This window comes from Protomyctophum bolini, assembly GCF_963924005.1.
Source record: "Protomyctophum bolini genome assembly, chromosome: 12".
Lineage (NCBI taxonomy): Eukaryota > Metazoa > Chordata > Actinopteri > Myctophiformes > Myctophidae > Protomyctophum > Protomyctophum bolini.
In genome coordinates, this window is record NC_137873.1 from 16,880,255 (window position 1) to 16,903,054 (window position 22,800).

Here is a 22,800-nt window from a genome sequence, read left to right on the forward strand (position 1 = left end):
ACTCACAGTGAGCAGGTGTGTGCTAGAGAGCTATGGTTTGAGTTGCCAACAAACATACAGTACATTAACGCACGCACGCCACGCACAGGCACGCGCGCACGCACGCACGCATGCACACAGGGGGAAGGGGTGACACAGATGTTGTGTATTTGGACGCTCTCACAGTGACACTCACTTCTCCTTTTGCTTGTTGTTGTTGGTTCAGCTTCCTGCAGACTCTTCTCATTTCTTTTTTCTTCTTGCATTTTCACTTTTATTAGGAAAATGCAACGTAGAAAAAGCATTTCTCCATTGTTCACTCCAATAGTTTAAGTCTGGTTGAATATCTGAAAATGCACTTTGACATGAAAAAAAAAACATGAATTCACACAGCACTGATGATAGTGATTTCTCTTTGATTTCTTCATGAAATTACCAGTAAAAAAAATCTTTGAATTTTGTTTTCAATTCATGAAAAAGAAAATGGGAATGTTTTATGAAAATGTTTTAAAATAATAATAAAAAAAACTAAAATAAAGGGACCCATAAAAATGTGTCTGCGACCCACAGATCGGTCCCGCACCCAGTGTTTGGGAACCAGTGAAACATACACCTGAACATTTGCAATCCATGAGCTGTTCTCCTGTCCCATTCACAGCCAACCAGATGATGACTGACTGCACCCAGACACCTGCAGATGAGCAGGCCTACCCATGATGCTTTGCATATGAGGTGAGTCACTGTTCACTGGAACTGTTGTTAAGCATGCAGCATGCGGTTTGTCCTGTGGGAGAGACAGACGGGAAAGCTGAGAGGGAGACAGAGTGTAGGAGAGACAGACGATAAGGAAAGCTGAGAGGGAGACAAAGTGTAGGAGAGACATACGGTAAGGAAAGCTGAGAGGGAGACAGAGTGTAGGAGAGACAGACGATAAGGAAAGCTGAGAGGGAGACAAAGTGTAGGAGAGACATACGGTAAGGAAAGCTGAGAGGGAGACAGAGTGTAGGAGAGACAGACGGTAAGGAAAGCTGAGAGGGAGACAGAGTGTAGGAGAGACAGACGGTAAGGAAAGCTGAGAGGGAGACAGTGTGTAGGAGAGACAGACGGTAAGGAAAGCTGAGAGGGATACAGGCCTTGTCAATCTGCAGAGATAACAAAGTTGTATCTGTGTTAATTTATAATGCACTTGCTGGTGGTTGTATAACTTTTGAAGACATACATTTAGTGGCGAGGCTGGTTAGTCAACCGAAATCGAAACTGACATTTAGAACCAATAATATGCTGCATTGCTGCATTCACATGGAAGACGGCAAAACCTGCTGGACGGCACGGAACGGTAAAAAGATTAGATATTTTATAATTGATGCCGTCTGCCGTGTGCCGTTACTGTCGCCGGTTCTGGCTGCTGGGCTGCGGTGCCGTCCTGTTCCGTTTACCATACTGCTCCCGTCCACTAAAATGAAGTCTGATTGCCGTCTATCGTCTATCTCTTTCTTCTTATGAATGTGCTATCTGTCAATCGTAATTGAGACAAAAGATTGATATAATTGTGATATTGATCTGAAGACAAATGGGACAGCCCTATAGACAAATCCACAGAGGGGTGCCCTGGGCGCTGCCATTACTGAGGTGTACCATTAAACGCAGCAGCAATGATTAGCTACAGCTGGCCTACAGGGCACTGCTCCATGTATTACACCTCAGTAACGGCCCCGCCCAGGGCACCCTTCTGTGGATTTGTCTATAGACTGGTATGATTTATTCCTGAAAAGGCTAGTACGCTAACCTGACTGCGCCAGATGGAAGACGCTTGTTACACATATGTTTCACAACGTACTTCCAGTTTGTAGAATGGGTACAGTTCAACGAAAGTACAGGTCAATACAAAATCTGCTACAAGGATCAGGGTCCTCCATTTTCAATTAATCAGAAATTTAAAGACATATATATACTAATATGCCGTCCCTTTTTTCAAGCCACCTGGCAGGTGATTGGATGGGACTATCTGTCTATCACCGTCGGGGCATGCTAACTCAAACCAATCATATTGACGTGTCTGCTTGACGTATAGTAGCTGCGCCAACAGGGAAGTAAATACCAACCCCTGCAAACAAGCATTAGGTTTAACACTTTTGTTTTTAAACACTCACTATTCGCAGCGGCTTCCGCTGATTGGTGCACCTCGGCGCGGGTTGGTTTAGACGCCAATCCCTGAGCGAACCCAGATGGAGGCTGTATTGTGAACTTGTGAGCGCCCCATCTGGCGGAATCATGAAGGTTAACTAAACGCAGCTTGATGTGGTGATGGGTTAACCGCTTAAACCTATATGGTGGCCTGGAGTCCTTCAGGGCTCTATACTAGTATCTCGTTCTTCTGTTTTCTGGGAAAGCTTTTGCTGAAAATAGCCAATCGACAAGCTCACAAAGTGTCACAAGTTAACACGACACATTGTGAGCTTGTCGAGCTGCTATTTTTTTGGAAAGCTTTCCGCACGATACGGATGCTGGGTTTTAAGTGGTTAAATGCACAGATATGTTGTTGAAAAGATGGAAAATGAAAGTAAACCTGTTAAAGTGTGTGTGCGTGTGTGCATGCCTGGGTGTGTATATCACTCATGATATCTCTCACTTTCTCTCTCTGCACGTGTCTCTCTCTCCCTCTCCCTCTCCCTCTGTGCCTAGTATTGTTGTTTTTTTCTGCCAGTGGCCAGCAGGAGGAGGGACACACAGTGAGATGTAAAGAAGGGGGGCACTACTGCACAGTGTAGTGTAGTCTGTCAGCTGTCATTAGGCACAGATCACAGACAGAGTGAGAGAGAGAGAGAGAGAGACACCGGTAATCTGCTCGCGTGTGTGTCTGTGTGTCTGTGTGTGTGTGTGTGTGTGTGTGTGTGTGTGTGTGTGTGTGTGTGTGTGTGTGTGTGTGTATGACGTGTGTGTTTGTGCGTGTGTGTGTGTGTGTGAGAGAGTGTGTGAGAGAGAGAGAGAGAGAAAGAAAGAGAGAGTGAGAGAGTGAGTGCGCGCGCGTGCGCGTGTGTGTGTGTCGCGCTCATCTGAGTCTGCGCAGGCCGGCTGAAACTGAAGTGAAAAGCCTACATGCAGCTAAGGGGGGAGTGAGAGAGAGAGAGAGAGAGAGCTAGAGAGACGTTAGAAAAAGAGAGAGAGATTAGAAAGAGAGAGAGAGAGAGAGAGAGAGAGAGAGAGAGAGGTGCACACTGTGCAAAGAGCTGGTGCACCGACCGGGAGACACGGTGCAAGTCACGATTATTATGGAGCTGGGCGACCAACAGCGTTACACTGGATGCAGTTAAAGTTACACAACAACAACAACAATTTAAGGAGCTCGTGCGTTTTTCATTTAATTACGAACAGTTGAGCTGACAACACCAACGAACAGCACGAGCCATAGTGGAGCTAACGGCGACCACAGAGCTGCGATACTACGGGACTTTATTCTAAAGATGGACTTTGAGCCGCTATAGACTACAATATGGTGACTTCAGCGGGTGAGGAATGTGCACACACATACACACGCACGCACGCGCTCACACACAAACATGTGTGCAACTGTGCACATTCGGAGCGTTTATTTTCTTTTTCTGAGAGTCAGCAGGTTCTTTGGTGTCGCCGCTGGTGTCACCTGAGCTGAGCTGAAACACCTCCGTTAGTCAGTCAGGCTGTCGAAAACATAATTCTTACTTATAGAACATAATAGTAACATATGGCTGTGTGTTTATAGCGCAATGGTTTTGTTCAGCATAATATGCTATTCGCTTTTATAACATTCTAGAAATGCCAAGTTCTGCTCAGTAGGCTAGTTGTCACACTACTTCAAAAACAGCAGTGAGCTTGTGTACATCTGCCACTTTTGATTAGCCAACGCGAAACTCCACTCCAAAATGACACAGGTGCTTTCCCGGTTTTAATGGGTAAAAACTGCTAGACTAATAGAATAAATTAATTACAGAAATTCTATAATAGCACTTCACCAATTTTCAAGCTAACCTTCACATAATCAGTCGTTTAATCAATTAAATTAGTTCAATATGTCGTCTAGTTGTTGGCCCTGTGTCTCATTGGTGGGCTGTGGACAGTTCAGAAACCAGTTACTACAGTAGGCTACCAATGACATCATCAGTGATGGGGATTCCAAGCTACAGTATGGTAACAGAAACTACAGATGTTCTCTTTCTGGAAGGTTTAGCGTTCTTCTTTGAAATGACCAAACCTGCCTTCTGAAGTTCTGATGATGTCTGACACTATATCGGCCTAGGCATGTTTCTGAACTCTCCCACAACCCCCTGGCCCACTCTCACAGAGCCAGTGCATGTTTCTGAACTGTCCCACAACCCCCTGGCCCACTCTCACAGAGCCAGTGTAGGCTACACAGAAATTGTTCCATCTAATAATGAGAATTAGTGAGGACCAACTACGTGAAGATAAGGTTGAACATTTATGAAGTGGTCCTTTAAAAGTATTTGCTCTGCAATATTAATTTGAAGTGCCATTTCTTGGTATCCCAACTGGATGTAGGCTATGTATCCCAACTGGATGTAAGCCACCTTTAGCAAGCTACTAAATGCCCCTGTGCTGTTGTGGAACAGCCTGCCAAGGGATCTACGGTTCTCAAAATCTTAAGACACACCTCTTTAGCATTTCTTTTACTTAGATCATTGCATGTCCGTTTACTATTTTAGTTGCTCCTTCTGTTTTTGCTATTACTATTACTATGTAGTTGATGCTCTCTTGTTATGTTTTTGCCCTTTCTTGTTATATTTTGTTCTTTCTGTGAAGTACTTTGAACTGCACTCGTTGTCCGAAATGTGCTATATATAAATATTGATTGATTGATGATCTTGATGAAATTCATGAGTTATGAATATTATTTATGTCAAAAATCATGATCAAACAATCACAAATCAAAATAAATAAGGTATATTCAGTGATTTCACTTAATTCAAATACTGGGTAACTTTTTTTTCTTTTTTGTGATAATCCTCCCTACTATAGTGTGCTGACCATATGATTAGTAACCTATCTCCAGTGAACCGCAGGGGTAAAAAAAAAAGCTATAGGCCTACTAATAGTTTCGGCTTTGGTGGTGGGTGAGAAAGCCTTCATCCAATCAGCATAGAGGGGGCTTTCCTCTAAGGATCCGAGGATGGAGCGGGGTGGGCCTTGGTGCGTGTACCCCCACTGTAGAGTGTGTGCATGTTTGTGCACATCTTGTTACCGGGCAGACTTTTTCTTTTCCACCCAAATCACTGAATGCTCCTTTAAAGGTGTTGTCACTTGTCAGTTATTTGTAGACTATAATTCTTTGTCTAAGCAAGTTAAAAAGTTAAAGCTCTGTTTGTTCAGTATCAGGGGTCTCTATACTTTATTACTTTATTCCTTTATTTTGACGGGACAAGCATATACATTACAAAATAAATGCAAAGTAAATACACAAAAATAGCAAGGATGCTAAAATTCATCCGTATAGTCCCCGGACATTGAACACTAAACATTGTCTCTTCAGCGCTTTAATAAACAGAAATTAGGCCTACACATCACTTAAAAAAAACACAATTTGTTGTATTGTTAATTTGCTGAGCAGTGACTGCATAATTATGTTTTGTTGGCGTCATATGCTGGGACGGTGCATACGCATCAAAAGTGGCGCAAAGTAACCACAGTATACCGCTAATCAACTTACAAATTACATAATGAGGCATTTAGTATTAATATCACTATAGTCCAAGATTAAGTAAATTTAAAGCAATTGACAATTTAAAATAAATAATTAAATAATTATACTGTATACGTGATAACATATTTTATTTCAGTTTATATACCTTTTTTTTCATCGGATATCGATGATTTATTTTTCTTTGAGAAACTAAAAAGGGATCTAGAATCATTCTAAATCGATAAAACTGTATTTATTTTATAGATAGAAACTTACCATACTTCATAATACTACTTTTTTACATGCATAAAGTATTTGACAGTTTGTAGCGGTCGACAGTACTTGCGCGCTCTGCTTGCGCACTAGTAGGCCATTTATGACCTACTAGTGTGCAACAAGCAAGTAGGCACTCGACAGAGTGCAGTTCTACTTATTTGTAGATTTGATTAGATTATTATTACAAAACATGCATTAATAACCATTTAAGCCCTATTTTGTACTATTTATGAGCAAGGCAACAAGAAAAGAGACGTCAACGCGTTTTGAGTACCTACAAGGTCTTTGTCAGGGTCTATCTATCTAACATTTTGGCTCACACTTGTGTCTATTTGTTAAAAAAAAAAAAACTTTCACACACCGAGGAAAAATAAGTCTTAAGACAGGTGCGTAGGAAAAAAAGTTATCAACAATCAAAAACACTGACAGGAGAAACAGTATCGTTTGGTCACAATTACCTTCATAATTACAACATCCCGTTATTCTGACCGCTTCTGTGAGGTTGGGGCTAGTTATAATACTCCATACTGGTTAACAAGCTAAAAGCAATTGGTTTCCATAGCACATCAGTGAGCTGAATGCAATCCTACCTGGAGGGGAGAGAACAGATGGTGGAGGTGAATGGAACACTGTCCAAATTGCAAATTGCAAGGCCCTCAGCTCTGAACTCGGTAGGATCTGCACCTGGCTCGCTGATAATAAACTATCTTTACACCTGGGAAAAACTGAATCCATTCTCTTTGGATCTAATAGTAATCTCAGCAAGGGAAATTACTTCTTGGTTAGAGTGGGTGACAATGTTATCACACGTAAAGATGAAATTACCTACCTAGGTTCCATCCTGGAGGCTAATCTTTCCGGTGATAAAATGGCCACCAACGTAATCAAAAAAGTCAACCAAAGAACAAGATTCCTTTACAGGATCTCCTCACTGGTCAACAAAAACACCTTGAAGACCTTAACAGGAGCCCAGGTTTCTTTGACTATGCATGCACCTCCTGGTACCACAGCACCTCAAAGGCCCTTAAAACTAGGCTCCAGACGTCCCAAAACAAACTGGTCAGGCTCCTACTTGGCCTCACCCCCCGAACCCACCTCACCCCTGCCCACTGTGACAGGCTGGAATGGCTTAGGGTCGACGACAGAGTACAGCATCTTGCAATGGGTCTGGTCCACAAGATTCGATACACCACAAAGATACCCATGTACCTGTCTAGATACTTCCTTAATGTTAACGAAGTCCACACCCACAACACCAGAGGGAGTGCAACGAACCATGTACAACCCAGATTCGGCACAAACAAGGGACTACATTCTTTTCGCTCCTTTGCCACCAAAATGTGGAACGCCCTACCAACAGTCATTAAGACATGCAAATCCCTTGACTCCTTCAAAACCGCTCTCAAAGGGCACTTACGGACGGCTGCAATTTGAAACTGGCCCCCGTAAAATCTGAATCCCACCCCTTTTCCCTTTTTACCTCCTTTATGATGAATTCCTGTTCTGTTCTTTGACTATATAGAAGTGTCTATTTGTACGTCTCTAAATGTTTTGATAAATTGAACAAGGTGGACCCTGTACTGTAATTCTGCAAACTGTTAATACATATTTCAATCAATCAATAATGATGCTAATACTAATACAATTTTACTTAGGTGAAATATTGATTACAGGACATTTACTTGTAACTGAGTATTTCTGCATTTGGGTATTGCTACTTTTTTTCTGCGCTTCTTCTGCCTACACCAAATCACGTAGAAAATTTTGCCGATCTACAAGCCGACCTTGGAGCTTGTAGATCTGCAATTTGTTGGCCAGAACATGGACGCTGGGGTTCGAGTGGTTGAGTAAAGAATCTTTAGTACGTTTTCCACCTCTACTACTAGACAGAGTCATGGCTGTCGCCTGCGTCTGTCTATTTTTGGGAGCACGTTCAGAGTGTTATCTCTCCATGCAACATATGCTGATAACACACGACTGCAGCACATGTGAGCACGGTCAGAGCCAAGACGCCTTATGCTGCACTGAAACGCACGCACGCACCACACAAACACACACCACACACACGCGCACACGCACGCACACATAGAGAGAGTGTAAGGGCCGATTCATACTCCTATTTTACAGCTGTTTCGGCGCTGTAGTGCCGAAATGATTTCGGCTCGTCAGAAATTTTCAGTAGCACCGAAAAGACGACTTTAGGACGGAGCCCGCCCCCCCGAACCTCAAATGACGTCACATTGTAGGCTTAACAGAGCCGAACCGACTTTTATTCGGCTCTAAAATAGGAGTATGAATGGGCCCTTACACTATAATGACAACATAGTGCTCTCACGCAGACTGTCTGTCTGTCCGGTCACAAAAAGGTCACAGGTTTGATCCATACATTTTTTGGTTAGATGCGTTGTAAATGCCATATTATTATTCTATATTTATAAATGAGTACATACAGGCTATTTTTGCAGAATGGTGGACTAAGACGGTGGTTCTCAACCATCTCTGGATCAGAGACCATTACAAAGCATCTGGTCACCTATCGACTGCTGTGGTCAGATGGGAGTGCTGTGTGTGCATTTTCAGAGCATGTTTTAATAATTGATCAGCCAACTTTGTTCTGGCTTGGCTTATTGCAACTAACATAGTATACTTACCATGAAATAGTTTCCACATTATTATTATACGATTATTTATTGTCATATATTATCATGTCTGTCAAGTGTCTTTGGCCCAAGAAGGCGGACGATAGGGTTTATGTGCTTAAATAGCGACAACATGCTGTCATATTATGTTGAGAGCTCAAAATGAAACCAAATTTACCATTTGGTTTACACTCTCAAGAGTTAATCTAATGAGGGTCCATTTGGTTACCAACTCTCCATCAAGGACCACTGGTGGTCCCTGGACCACTGATTGAGAACCACTGGACTATCTGCTTTAAAGGGTTGGTAACGGTTATCAGCCTTAGGATTGAAAACCTAATTTAAGAGATATTTGTACTTTACTTGAGTATTTCCAATTCCCAATACTACAACAATGCGTCGTGATGAGACGCATTGTCATGTGAGCTTGTAGATCGGCTATTTTCAAAAAATGTGTAATACATTTCAAACTTGTGGAATGTATGGGACATTCTGCACAATGAGTACTAAGTATATATGGATGCAGGTATTTCTGCATGGCAGTATTGAACAATTGAGTATCCTACTTTTTCCGGGAAGCACCCTATGATCCGACGGACCATTGCTCCGAAGGAGCATTGGTCCGAGGTGCGCTGGGGGTCGGGAGAGGGTGGGTGGTTAGGTTTAGGTGTCTGCCCCGGGGGAGGTTAGGGTTAGGGTGAGGGTTTGAGGTAGGTTGTCGATCGACCAATGGACCGTCGGCATATTGACGCGGACCCCTTTTTCCACAACTGTTGAAAATTGTTATCAGCGTTATGCTTAGTTCACACTGGCACCTATAGTACAAAAGATAAGCGACGTAGCATAATGTGGCTATGTAGCTATTACATCTGATTTAGTTCAATGTGGTTGTTGCTGCACACACACTTTCCAAAAAAATGTTGCTCTCGACGTTTCGGTCAGCAGTCGCTTCGACCTTTATCAGGACAGACATTTTCTGTCCTGATGATAATTGTGATTATGTCCATACATTCTCTTTTACTGTAAATAGCGGAAATAGCAGATCTCAAGCTTGTAAGCTTGTACATCAACTATTTACGCTATTTGGAACTGTACATGTTTTGAAAAGAATATTAAATGTGTCATAGATTTCTTTGTATTTTTAAGTTATTTGTCATATCTGCCCTGTGCACTCATTTGTGAGTACGAAGCCTAAAACATATAAATGACAATTAAGTCTGGGGTTGAAAAGCACATGGAACTAGCTGACAGAAAAAAAATACTTTCAATAATTTACTTTCAATCAGGAATTAGCCCTTCGCTAAGTCCCTCCCCAACCCGTCCTTGTCGAATAGGCACGGCTAGTTACTAGAGATGCCATTGAGATGCATGTTAAATGATGGGATTTCTCCATAAAAGTCTAGGACCTGGCTAAGATATGTACAGTATGCACTTGATTTAGGAGAGAATATCCACTGTCCTAAAGTCGGCTCTTTGGTGCTACTGACATTTTTTGACGAGCCAAAATCATTATCTCTCTCTCTCCATTTCCTGTCAGGTTTAAAAAAAAATCACACCCGTGTGAAGTGAGGGGCGCGGTGATTATATTAGTTTTATTGCCATCATTGCCGTCAAGTGGTGTAACTTTCCCAAAACAGCTATGAGGTGGTGAAAGCTTGACCAGCATAGCAACGGTTGCTAAACTATATTGAATTGGCATTGGACAATCACTTTAGGGGTGGGGTTTTAGGCTAGCGAAGGGCTAATTGTGTGGAGAGAGAAGGTGATTGGAAATCGTTGGTTTTGTAGCTGCAGTTGAAGCCACAGCTCAACTTGGATTTTAGCTAAATTTGTACAATCTTAACAAGTTTGTAGCTGCAAATACCAGTCCTGTTTCCATTGCGGTCCTACATGTTCAATTCATCAATCATTAAAATGAAGATGACGGCCAATGTTTGTACTGTAGGCCTACTTATTCAGTTATTAGTCGTTTATTGATTCTAAATATGTACCCTAATGTGGGGTGGTCAATATTGGCCCTATATTGTGTGTCAGTACTGTGGTACTGTGTTAGTTTGCTGTATATGAGGTGTGTTGTTGGGTTGTATGTACTGTGGTACTGTGTTAGTTTGCTGTATATGAGGTGTGTTGTTGGGTTGTATGTACTGTGGTACTGTGTTAGTTTGCTGTATATGAGGTGTGTTGTTGGGTTGTATGTACTGTGGTACTGTGTTAGTTTGCTGTATATGAGGTGTGTTGTTGGGTTGTATGTACAGTACTGTGGTACTGTTAGTTTGCTGTATATGAGGTGTGTTGTTGGGTTGTATGTACAGTACTGTGGTACTGTGTTAGTTTGCTGTATATGAGGTGTGTTGTTGGGTTGTATGTACTGTGATACTCAACTGCCACCCGAGACAATTTCCTATAACCTGATTCTCACTCCAATGATTCTCACTCCACTTTCTATGTGTTTCTGTTTGTGCGCACACACACACACACACACACACACACACACACACACACACACACACACACACACACACACACACACACTTGTCAAAATAATGTTTTTAGAGTTTAGGCTGTAATTTGAGAATCAGGTTAGGGGTTATAGACTAATTCATAGTTGCACGCTTGTAGATCTGCTATTGTCATGACACCTTAGGGTTAGTGATACCTAATAAGGAGTGTGTGCATGCGTGCGTACGCATCCGGGAGGCTGGTTCCATCGTATTGATTGTGGTCCATAATCGATGGGCTTTCCCATCCTGTCCTCGACTAATGAGACTCTGTGCTGCTCGTTAGACCATCAGCTGGTCAGTCCTCTGAAGTAGCCTGAACCAGGTCATTATGCAAATTTTTATTTTTTTATTTTAATACTCATTCATTCTGAACTGAGCAGTGTGATCCGGTCAGAATCAACTTTATTGTCACATCACAGATTTTGTGGTAAATAAGTGGGTGAAATGTGTTTTGTGTGAAAGAGAAATTAAACAAGATACAGGTACAGTATTTACAACGTGTAGCACTTCGGTAGGTCCAAATAACAGCAGGTGTGTAGACATTAACCACTAAAACCCCAGCATTGCGTCGTGTCGTGGGCTTGTCGATAAGCTATTTTCAACGATTTTGCCACAATAACAGAAAACTGAGAAGACTAGTAGACTACCATTGAGCCCTGAGGGACTCCGTTTAGCCATAATATGGGATTTAAGTGGTTAAGAAGCAGAAGGCTGGGCCATGCCATACTTTCAGATTCTATCTAGAAAGTCAAAGTGTTATCCGGTTGAAGTTGTGGCAGGCGGCCATTTGTTTTTGTTTATCACAAGAATCTGTAGCCAGCTAGCAGTCTTATCAGTCTCTACGAGTTGGAATAATAGATATATAAAGTATTCCAAGAAGAAGTAGGCCACTTGTAGAAACTTTTCAGATTCTTCAAATTGAATAATTTAATCTGGTCGAGGGGAATCATTTTGGAGGAGCACGTTTTTGGTTTCCGCCCGCCCTAGTATCAAATCAAATCAACTCAAACTTTATTTGTATAGCACATTTCCAACGACCAAGGTCGAACCAAAGTGCTTTACAGTGCATAAACATACAGGCAACAGGCAAAAAGAAAAAGAAGATAAGAAGACGGGAAAGCAAAAGGAAGGAAAAACAGATAAAAGATAAAACATGTCAAAACAACATATCAAGAAGCATATCAATATATGCAGGACGTCAAACGTAGGCTATGAGGGCCAGGGTAAGCTAATTACACATTGAAAGCGAGCAAGAAAAAAGTTTTTTACTAAGGACTTAAAAGGCGGCAATGACAGAGCAGAGCAAATATGGAGCGGCAGGGCGTTCCAGAGACTGGGTCCGGCTACAGTGAAAGCTTGGTCTCCTTTGGTCCTGTTGTCCTACGTATATCAAGCACAATCAGGAGTGACTGGTCAGCCGATCTCAGGGCTCTGGTTGAGATGTATGGATTAATGAGATCAGACCCTTTTGGGTTTTTAAAACAAACAATAAAATCTTGAGATCAATTCTAAAACGGACGGGGAACCAATGGAGTACGTTGAAGCCTTTACATCCACTCTAACCCAATCAGGAAACTGCAAACGGAGTTGACGCCAGTCTAATGCATAATCAAACTGGGGAGACCTTGAAAATAAATAGGTTACACTGCTCTAAAGAGACAAACGCAAGCCATTCATTATTCAGAGCTGTGCAATGTTGTTTTGTTTATTTTCAGCTCATTTGGGCTCTGGGAGGGCAATGAGATTGTCTGACCTCAATCTCCTACTGCATCCGTAGCTTGTAGAAATTCGTGTAGGAGAGAGATGTTAAGAAAGCTGAGAGGGAGACAACGTAGGAGAAACAGACAGTGGGTAAAGCGGAGCAATCGTTTCATCATTTCAACGAATTATTTCATGTTGATGTAGAAAACAACAACAAATCAATTAGATCACAAAAATGTTACAAGAGAGTGCAATCTTTGTTTTGCCAGGTTTTAGTTAGTATTTGTACAGTTGGGGTCAGGGAAGGGGGGGGGGGGGGTTGGGTCTACCAAAGAGCAGTGGTAACTTCTTAACACTTGCGTGATGCCATTACGACCTGAGAACCGATTCTACGAATGCCTTCTAAATCAGTAGTTTGTGCCAAGGACCCCCAAAATTGGCTGCGGACTCCCATCTGAAAATGTTTTATGCCAGGGAAGATTTGTTAAAAAGTTATAATAAAATAAATGCAAATGCAAATACATTTTTTTTCTGGAAAACGTAGTTGCGATCTACCCTAACAGATCTATAAATGATGGACTAAGGCATACCAAACAGGGGGTCCTTGAAATCAGAAAGCCTTGAGGAGCACTGATTTAGAGGGAAACGGCTCAGCTCAGAGAAGTGAGTGAAAGGTTGCAGGTTCAACCCGGGCGACATCTGGTGTGCATCTGCCAACTGCTATCTGCATGCTCTCTATCTCATGGTACTGTAACTATGCTGTGTTGGTGGTGCTCAACCTTTTTGGAGATATTATGGACGGTTAGCATGAACTGAACTTTTAAGGACCACCCCAACACTCCCACACCTACAGTATATGCATTTGTTACAACTAGATCGGTGCCCGGCTGTAGAGCACTGAGGCGGTAACGATGGAAGTTGAAGATCCATGCCCCACCCGGCTATGGAATACCCGTTGTGCAGAGTACCCGTTACACTGTCTGTGTCCATTTTATGCCCATATATGGAGATTTCCGTATCTCTCTCTCTGTGTCCCTTTATTCTTATATTTGGCGGTATGGAGTGTTTGGCGGTTCTGGACAACCGTGGGTCCGACCGACTCGACACTGGGCACTGCACTCCCTGTGGGGGTGTGGAACGTGCGTGTCAAATTTGAAGACAGTGGGGCAAACTGTTCTGTAGTTATGTGCATTCCAGCCGTACACACATACATACAGATGTACAGGTTGCTGTTGGTAAGAAACCATGTATGCCCATATTTCAACTTTTTTAGTAAAGTGATGTCCTAGTTCGTCAATCAAGAGTGTTGCACAAAACCATAGTGGAAATAGTGCCGATCTACAAGTGTTGCAATGCGATGCGTTGTAACTCAGCGGTTTAAAGTGCTGTCATGCATTGACAGGGACATTATCACATGTAATCAGACTATTGATTGGTAGGTGAGTCTGCTATTGAAGTACTGTAGGTGAGATGCTGACCTGGGTGTTTTGTCGTTATTCTGTAGGTTGATGATGGCTTTCTGGACAGTAGCAGTTGGGGCAAACTGATTTACTATTCTATGCCTATCGGGTCGCAACTCGGACGCCTTCACAAAGCTCGCTCGGCCGTGCCTCTGGTGGCTCAATGGTTTTGACCACACCTCCGATGCGGTCAAAACCAGTAGCCATCATCAACCCACAGAATAACGACAGGACACCTGCTGAGCTCGTCGGTAGTCATCTCTCCTACTTAGACCATTCAATAGTCTGATTAAAACGTGATCATGTCCATCTCATTCAGTGCATTGACAGCATCCGAATGGGGTGCGTGAGCCTGTAGATCGGCTATTTTCAATAACAATAAAAATATGGGTTTGGACACACACGGTTTCCACCCAACAGCAACGATATTAGAAGGCATTCTGTCTACTCTGTGTCTCAGCGGTGGGCTGTGGACAGTTCAGCTTCTATCTCAGATTAGTTTGGCATCCCCATCGATGATGCCACTGACGCACCACAACGTTAGACGACGCAGGATATCATAATGAGCATTAGTGCTTGAACATGGTTGAAGTGCTCCTTTAACCCATCAAGACCTGAGGCCAATTTTACCAATGCCTTCTTAATCAGTGGGGTTTTTTTGTGCCATGGACCCCCAAAATGATATGTACTGTATTTGGCCACATCTGATCACAGCAATTGTGCCAGGGACACAAGGAAAAAAAAGTCAAAACATTTTAGATCTTTTCAAAACATTGACCTACAAGCTTGCTTGTAGATCTGATATTTTTGAATAACCAATGTTAAATTCTAAAATGACAGGTTTTAAATCGCTCTCTGTACACATACTGTAGACCCCCTTTCCACCGGTTGGTTCCCAATGGGAATCAATACAAGTAAATGAATAGCCCTCCCACAGTAGTAGCTTTTTCATTTTTTCCATTATTTTGCATATTATCCTACATAATGCCTCATTTGCATATTTAAAAATGTAAAATTTGTAATGCAATTGTGTTCGTGTAAGTCAGGGGTAGGCAATTGGGCCAAGTTCTGTCCAGCACTCGTTTTGGGGGGGCCGTCATGCGACGACAGCATCGCTGTCGCAATTTATGCCTTTTAGTACGTCAATTTATATAATATCTCAATTTAAATTAACATTATAGACTATTTTTACCCCGATGCCATGCTCTCCTTGCACTGTCGCTCTCCTTGTGCTCTATCTACTTTGAATGTAATGTGTAATGTGGGTTTTCATTTTTTCATTAATTAATTAAGCTTAGAATAGATGTAGAACAGTCGTTCTCAACCAGTGGTCCGGGGACCACCAGTGGTCTTTGAGGGGGTTCCAGGTGGTCCTCAGCTAAATGATGGAGAATTGGTAACCAAATGCACCCTTATAAATCTTTAACTCTTGAGAGTGTAAAATTCATTATTTTTCAGGGCAAGAGCCCATTTGATGGCAGTGCTCTTAGCAGTGATTCTCATCATTTTAATTTGAAGGATGCCCAGTTTGACATGCATACTGACCCCCATTTAATGCCATTTATATCTGGGACCTCAACTTTTATTTGTTTATTCAATCAATGTCAGTACAAATGGAACCAAATGGACCTGGTCTGTGTACCTCATTAGCCATAAAAAGGGGGGGGGGGGTGGTTGAAATTCTTCCGGGGCCACAAGGGGGCGCCTTGCGGGCCGCAAATGGCTATTGCCGACCCCTGGGGAAGTACTCAATTGGGGAAGTTTAATGGTGATAATATAAATAATATAGGTATGGTTTTGCACACTCAATTCATAATTAACGTTCCAATTTTGGAGCTCTGGCTCATGGACTAAAAACCAAAAAGAACTGAACTGGTTGGAAAAGGGGCCATATTGTATGTTTGTCTGAGCCTCTCAGAACCACTGCTGGGGTTCAACCCCACTGGTTAACCCAGTAAGACCTGCAGTAAGACCTGCTGTTCCTAAATCCTAACTGTTTTCTGAGAAACCTGTTTTTATATATCGGTGGTGCTCAAACTAAAGTGCTAACGGACTCCCAAAAGGATATATATTTAGCTGCGGATCAGCATCTCAAAATAATATTATGTTGTTCCAGGGAATTCAAAGACCGCCAGAAGCAAAGATTTGCGTTAAATATGTTCGAAGGTCAGTAGACCGAAAGCTTGCTAAATAAATACATTGATTGTGCGCAGATCTGAGTGTGCGGAGCTTCCCTTTATTTTTCTCATGTTCCCTTTGTGGCTCCAGCACCTCACTTAAGTTTTTTCAGCGGATGAGCTGATGGTTCTTTTTACATTTTTGTCTATAGCCAAGTATAAAATGATCACCCGACAGTGATTTAGTTCAAATCTAAAATGACACTAATACTGTCCCAGTCTTAGTGGGTTAAGAGAGACATCGCTGTATGAGATCAAAACAATCAGAGCAGTGGAAAATAAAGCAGAACACAGCTGCGTCTAAATGCAATGGGGCCCCGGCATAGCAGTGACCCATCACATACCATTTGTTGCTGTCCGGAAGAAACCACCTACTGTAGGTTTTAGATTTATTTATTTTTTCATAAATCAATGCTATTGAACACCCTTTATGTCTGTGTGTTGGTTATAAAAATATATTGAACCAATGAAAAGTATTAAAAAGCGCTTGGACAAGAACCTTCTAACTCGACTTGAGCTGGATGTTTATTTATAAAAAAAAATATTCATTTCCTGAAAAATTGTGGTTTCTTCAGGTGCTCATGTCCAGGGGGTGTAAAAGCTTGTACATCAAGTAACGCTACAGAAACAGGAGTTACCTACCTGACCTACCGGCAACACTTCTGCATTTACTCAGTCTGTTGAGCTAATATGAGGGGCCTGTGAAAAAGTGGTTACTCAGCCTTGGACCTTACGACTGTTTCGTTTTCAGAACAAACAAACACACACACACACACACACACACACACACACACACACACACACTTGCCTTTCCATTCCAACACGCACGCGCCACAAGTCATTACAACCTGAGAAAAACTCGGAAAAAAGATAAAAGTGTGGGAGTCTCACTTTCACACCATGGTGACTCAACTAATTAGTTAGCATCTTTTAACATTGTTAGTGAGTATCACCGAGGCATAGGACTATAGCTGCTCCCAAAGTCTTGACCCTGCATATTATAGATTTTTGCTAAAGCTATTACCAGGTAAGCGCTATATACTTAATTGTACGGCAAATTGTGAAAATTACCGATCTACAAGCTTACAGTGCGCTGTGTTGTGAGCTTGTACAGCTTTTTTGCACGTATGCAGGCTCCGAAAGTGGTTGACAATATGTTGTTTTTGAACAGCAAAGTATTAAGAGACGTAAGCGACCGACCCCAGCTAATGTACACCTCACCGCTCTGCGTCAACGCTTAACCATGAAGCACATAGCACTGATGCAAACACATTGTGTACTGTATGCGCACGCACACACACACACACACACACACACACACACACACACACACACACACACACACACACACACACACACACACACACACACACACAGATACACACAGATGTTCAAACGTGCACACACATGGACCATGTGTGTGTACCAGTCTCTTCTTGTGGGAGATAAACTGTTGCTAATCCAGCCATGGAGAGGAGAGCAAAGCTTCTTTGGGTTCTCTGTCTGCCTGTAGGCTGCCCGTAGACTCACAACACTACTTTATTGTCACATAGCAGGTTTAGGTGTAAAAAGAAAAAAGGAGTTGTAATTATTTTTTTCGTACAATTTTCAGGAAAGGGAAGACAATATAGATAGAATGAAAGAACAAGGAAAACAGGCCAGGCGTTCAAATATTCCTGTGATGAGTAGAGTGAGATATGTACATACAAGCGGAGTGCATGGTTACAATAAATAGCAGTGGAATGAGGCAATTAAAATGGCAGCAAATATAATAACAGGTAGATGAGGCTAGAATAGAAGATAGTAAACAGATACATTATATACGGGTTCCTGAGGTTACAAAACAATACTAAATATATAGATATCATATATGTACAGTATATCCTCACATACAGGTGAGACATCATTTGCCAGAATAATATCAGGTATGTCAATGTAAACATAGGTGGCAGTTCCAAAGAATAGGAAATTCCGTTCCCCCTCCCCCATACAAACATTAAAGAATATATATATAATAACATTATGTGTGACGTGCAATTCAACTAAAAGTTCCCAGCATGGCACCTAATGGTGAAGACAGTTAAACTCATCTCAACAATGCCTCTTGTTGTGGTCGTCTGTCGTTCTGCACTGATTGGCAGCGTCCAGTATAGGCTTACTTCCACATGCAGGGAGGAGGGAGGAGGGAGGAGGGAGGAGGGACTCCAGCAGGGATTTAAATAGAGCCGACCGCGTCAGGGTCCCTAGAGCTGTCCTCTGTCACGTGATATCCCTGGTACTGGTACTCCCAATGCACACATTTTGATCTTGTAGATCTGCTATTTCTTACATAGCACTACTTCTTAAAAGTTTGTATTTTTTTGTCTGAAATTGTGATGATTATTATGGTGATTTTGCAAAAATAGAATTGAGTATTATATGACTATGTAATAATTGTGACAGGCCTACTTGTCTCTCGACTTGACTACCTACTCTCTGTGTGTGTGTGTGTGTGTGTGTGTGTGTGTGTGTGTGTGTGTGTGTGTGTGTGTGTGTGTGTGTGTGGGTGTGGGTGTGTGCGCGCGTGTGGGTGTGTGTGTGTGGGTGGGTGGGGGTGGGCCAGCCACCCAGCCAGCCACCCACCCATGGACACACAAAGCTCCTTAATGAAGTGGTTGCACCACTTAAAAAGACTTATACCTACCACACTATAGCTGCCTTTGAAGAAAAAAGGGCACCACCTTTTCACGTTATACACCTCACGAGAAATGACTGAAAGGCGACCACATATCGTCTGCTTTTAGACGGCTCCTCTCTCCAGCGTTCTGGTGGAACCCACACTCACTGCACCACACGTGCTCCTACGGGCTGGGGCGTCACCTGTTAGCAGGGAGTGTTGGGCGGGAGGAGTAGGACGAATGCTGTACGTCTGTCCTCCCGGTGGGGGCTCCTCGCTGGCAGGTGAGCCAGTAGAATGCAACAGCAGTGACACCACAGAATTAATTGGCATAACGACTAAATTAAGGGAGAAAAGACAAAAAAGGGGTGGAATAACCTATCAACAATTCACTGCTTCAATTCCATAATGACTCCCCTGCCCTGCTGCTCTACATTGTGGCTGACTCACTCACTCACTCACTCACTGTATACAAACTGTACTTATGCTGACCCCAGGCACACTCACTCTCAAATTATTAAACAGGGACGTCGCTGACAATTTGGTTGCCCTATACTCGCATATATTTGTGCTGTTCCCCCTCCCGACAAGAGACGACGCATACATGGGCGTGCGTTATTACACGGCAGAGCCGCAGAGCAATTGGTTATTATGAGGGTTGGCTTGGCACTTTTTGGCACATTTTGTTGCCCCCCTCGGCGTGTTGCCCTACTCGCAGTGCGTATTGTGTGTATACATACGTAGCGATAGATACGATAGCGATACACACACAGACAAACATCAAGCATCTCTCTCTCTGTCTCTGTCTCTGTCTCGCTCTCTCTCTCTCTCTCTCTCTCTCTCTCGCTCTCATATTATTACATTAGTAGTGGTCAGTGACAACACAAACCAGCAGGGACAGCTGGCTGCTGCTGTGCATTATGGGTTGAATTAGCCTTTGTGTGTGTGTGTGTGTGTGTGTGTGTGGGAAGGGGGGGATGTAGGCCATTGATGGTCATCATATTATTGATAATTGGTTGTGTTTTACTTAGTATAAAAGCAGATTGTGTGTATTGACACACTGAGAGGAGTAATCTGTGTCATGAGGTCACCCACAGGACATTTCAAACCAACGCATAGGGTGATCAGATGATGTCATGTCATCATGATACTTTTGTCAATTCCACCACGGACAAAAACATTATGCAAGATTGTTTGTAACACACAATGTGTCACTGTGTGGTCACTCGTGTCACTGTGTGGTCACTTGTGTCACTGTGTGGTCACTCGTGTCATTGTGTTTGGTATGCTAAGAATGGCATCTCAGTCAGTTCAGTGACATCACACTAGTATACCGATAATTTTCAAAAAATAAAAAAAATGTTCAAAAGAATTGTTTGTTCCTGCAGGAACAGGCCGATAGAAAGTTCCATAGGCAGCGCAGAAGATACATTTGCAACTTAAAAACAAATGAAAAGAAATTAGCTTAACATACTGCACAGTTATTGTCTCCACCAGGCCGAAGGCATGGGGAGAGAGTATGTTTTGCACTCCGTCCGTCCGTGTGTCCGTGTGTGTCCATGTCCGTCTGTGAACAGCTAATCTCCGGCACTGTTAACCCGGTCGATGTCAAATTTTGCACACACACTCCCTGGATGTCAACGATGAACCCAGAATATCCAGAATGGCCTGTTATAGCGCCACCAGGTGCAAAACAAGTTTTTGGATAGTACACCTACAGATTTTGTCCAAACATCACGCAAATTAGTACACAGTCTCTCTAGAGCCATTCAACGAAACGGGTCTTTCAGATTTCTCAGACTCCATCCTGATTGGCTAAGATTGGCTTCCAAAGTTCGCAGGAGTGCTCAGTTTCAAACAAAATGCTGCAAATCATGAACACATCTTGTGATTTCCGTGAAATTGACAAATTGTGCACTCACATTCCCACTAGGCCGAGGAAGAAATGCCATGTGAACATTTTCAACTCAGCCTCATTGTGGCGCTATAATTCAGCCTCATGGTGTCACTACAACAGGCCAAGCCGCGTCTCACACACACACACACACACACACACACACACACACACACACACACACACACAGAACATGATTATATTATTAGTATTACTAAACATTTTGCCAAACATCACACACAGTACTCCTATCCTCCTGGTGGAGACCTGTGCCCAGAAGGGCACTTTTTCTAGTTATTATTTGTTCTTGTGTCTATGGATGTGGGTACAGTATATATATATATATACTGTAACTACACTTAATTTAAATGAGAAATAGAGGTTGCTCATCAGCAATGGCTTTCAGTCGACCCAAATCCAGTATACATCAAAATGTAGGGGGGAAAAAAGAAGAAAGAAAAGAAAACCAAAAAGGTTGCAAATCCAAAAAAATAAATGGCGGACAAAGTACTCACATTTCCATTTCTTTATTGGCACACACCAAAACACGTTTTGGCTATGAGCCTTGAAGGCTATGGGCCTTGAAGGCTCATAGCCTAGCCGAAACTCGTAAGCGTTCCTTTTTGGTGTGTGCCAATAGAGCAATGGAAATGTGAGTAGACTTACTTGACTTTACCATATAGGACACATGCAGATGGGAGGATGAGACCTTTACCATATAGGACACATGCAGATGGGAGGATGAGACCTTTACCATATAGGACACATGCAGATGGAAGGATGAGACCTTTACCATATAGGACACATGCAGATGGGAGGATGAGACGGACATGATGTGAAAACACAGTTGTGACTCATCTCATAGTCATATCCACAGCTGCAGCATGTAATGTGAGCCGCATGATCATTAGTTCAATAACACATAACATGTTGTTGCTGCCGGGCAAACATCTCCATATGTCAACTTTTCTTTTATTTTCTTTTCTTTTAAAATCAATGCCCTACTTTACTTTGTCATACTACAGTGTCACACAAAAGTAGGAAAAATATAAGCTATAAGCTCACAACGCATTGTGGTGTGTGTGTGTGTGTGTGTGTGTGTGTGTGTGTGTGTGTGTGTGTGTGTGTGTGTGTGTGTGTGTGTGTGTGTGTGTGTGTGTGTGTGTGTGTGTGTGTGTGTGTGTGTGTGTGTGTGTGTGTGTGTGTGTGTGTGTGTGTGTGTGTGTGTGTGTGTGTGTGTGTGTGTGTGTGTGTGTGTGTGTGTATTATTGCCCTGTGCCTTAACAAAGCCTAATTGCCAATCAGCAATGCAAGTTTTATTAATAATTTTCCAATGTTCAACGACAGAAACACAATTAAATGGTTTATCGCAATTATTTGAGCAACTATTAATGGTCAACTAAAATGTCCTAATGGTGTGACAGCCCTTATGCTAGCTGTAGCATCATTAGTTCAATAACCTCATGGTGTTCACTTGGACGCCACAGTATTTACTCCACTAGTGTGTCACGCTGCGGGTCGCTGTGACCCAGAATGCCGTCTGCTGTGCTGTGTGACACTGGAAAGTAACTATAAGTACATTTACTGTACTGTGCTTAAGTTAAATTTTGAGGTATTTGAACTTTACTTGAGTATTTCCTATTTCCATCTTGGATCCAAATATTGTACTCCACCACATTTATTTGAAGAAAAAATCTATATAACTCTATATTGATTTTGGGCATTTGAAAATAGCCGATCTACAAAATATTAATACACATTTTAAAACTTGAAATGGGACATTCTACACAATGAACCCGTACTGTTACTTTTTGAAGTTTAACTACATTTTGAAGCCAATACTTTT

At 42.4% G+C, this 22,800-nt stretch overlaps 1 protein-coding gene across 1 annotated transcript in view; it reads left to right on the forward strand.

The window, feature by feature from the left end:
• Positions 1-2,995: 2,995 nt before the first annotated feature.
• LOC308326110 (nuclear receptor coactivator 2-like) overlaps positions 2,996-22,800 on the forward strand; it is a 59,165-nt gene continuing 39,360 nt past the window's right edge. The window contains exon 1 of the mRNA XM_080778918.1: positions 2,996-3,485. The gene's annotated coding sequence lies outside the window, so the exon portion shown is untranslated. The remainder of the gene's footprint in view (positions 3,486-22,800) is intronic.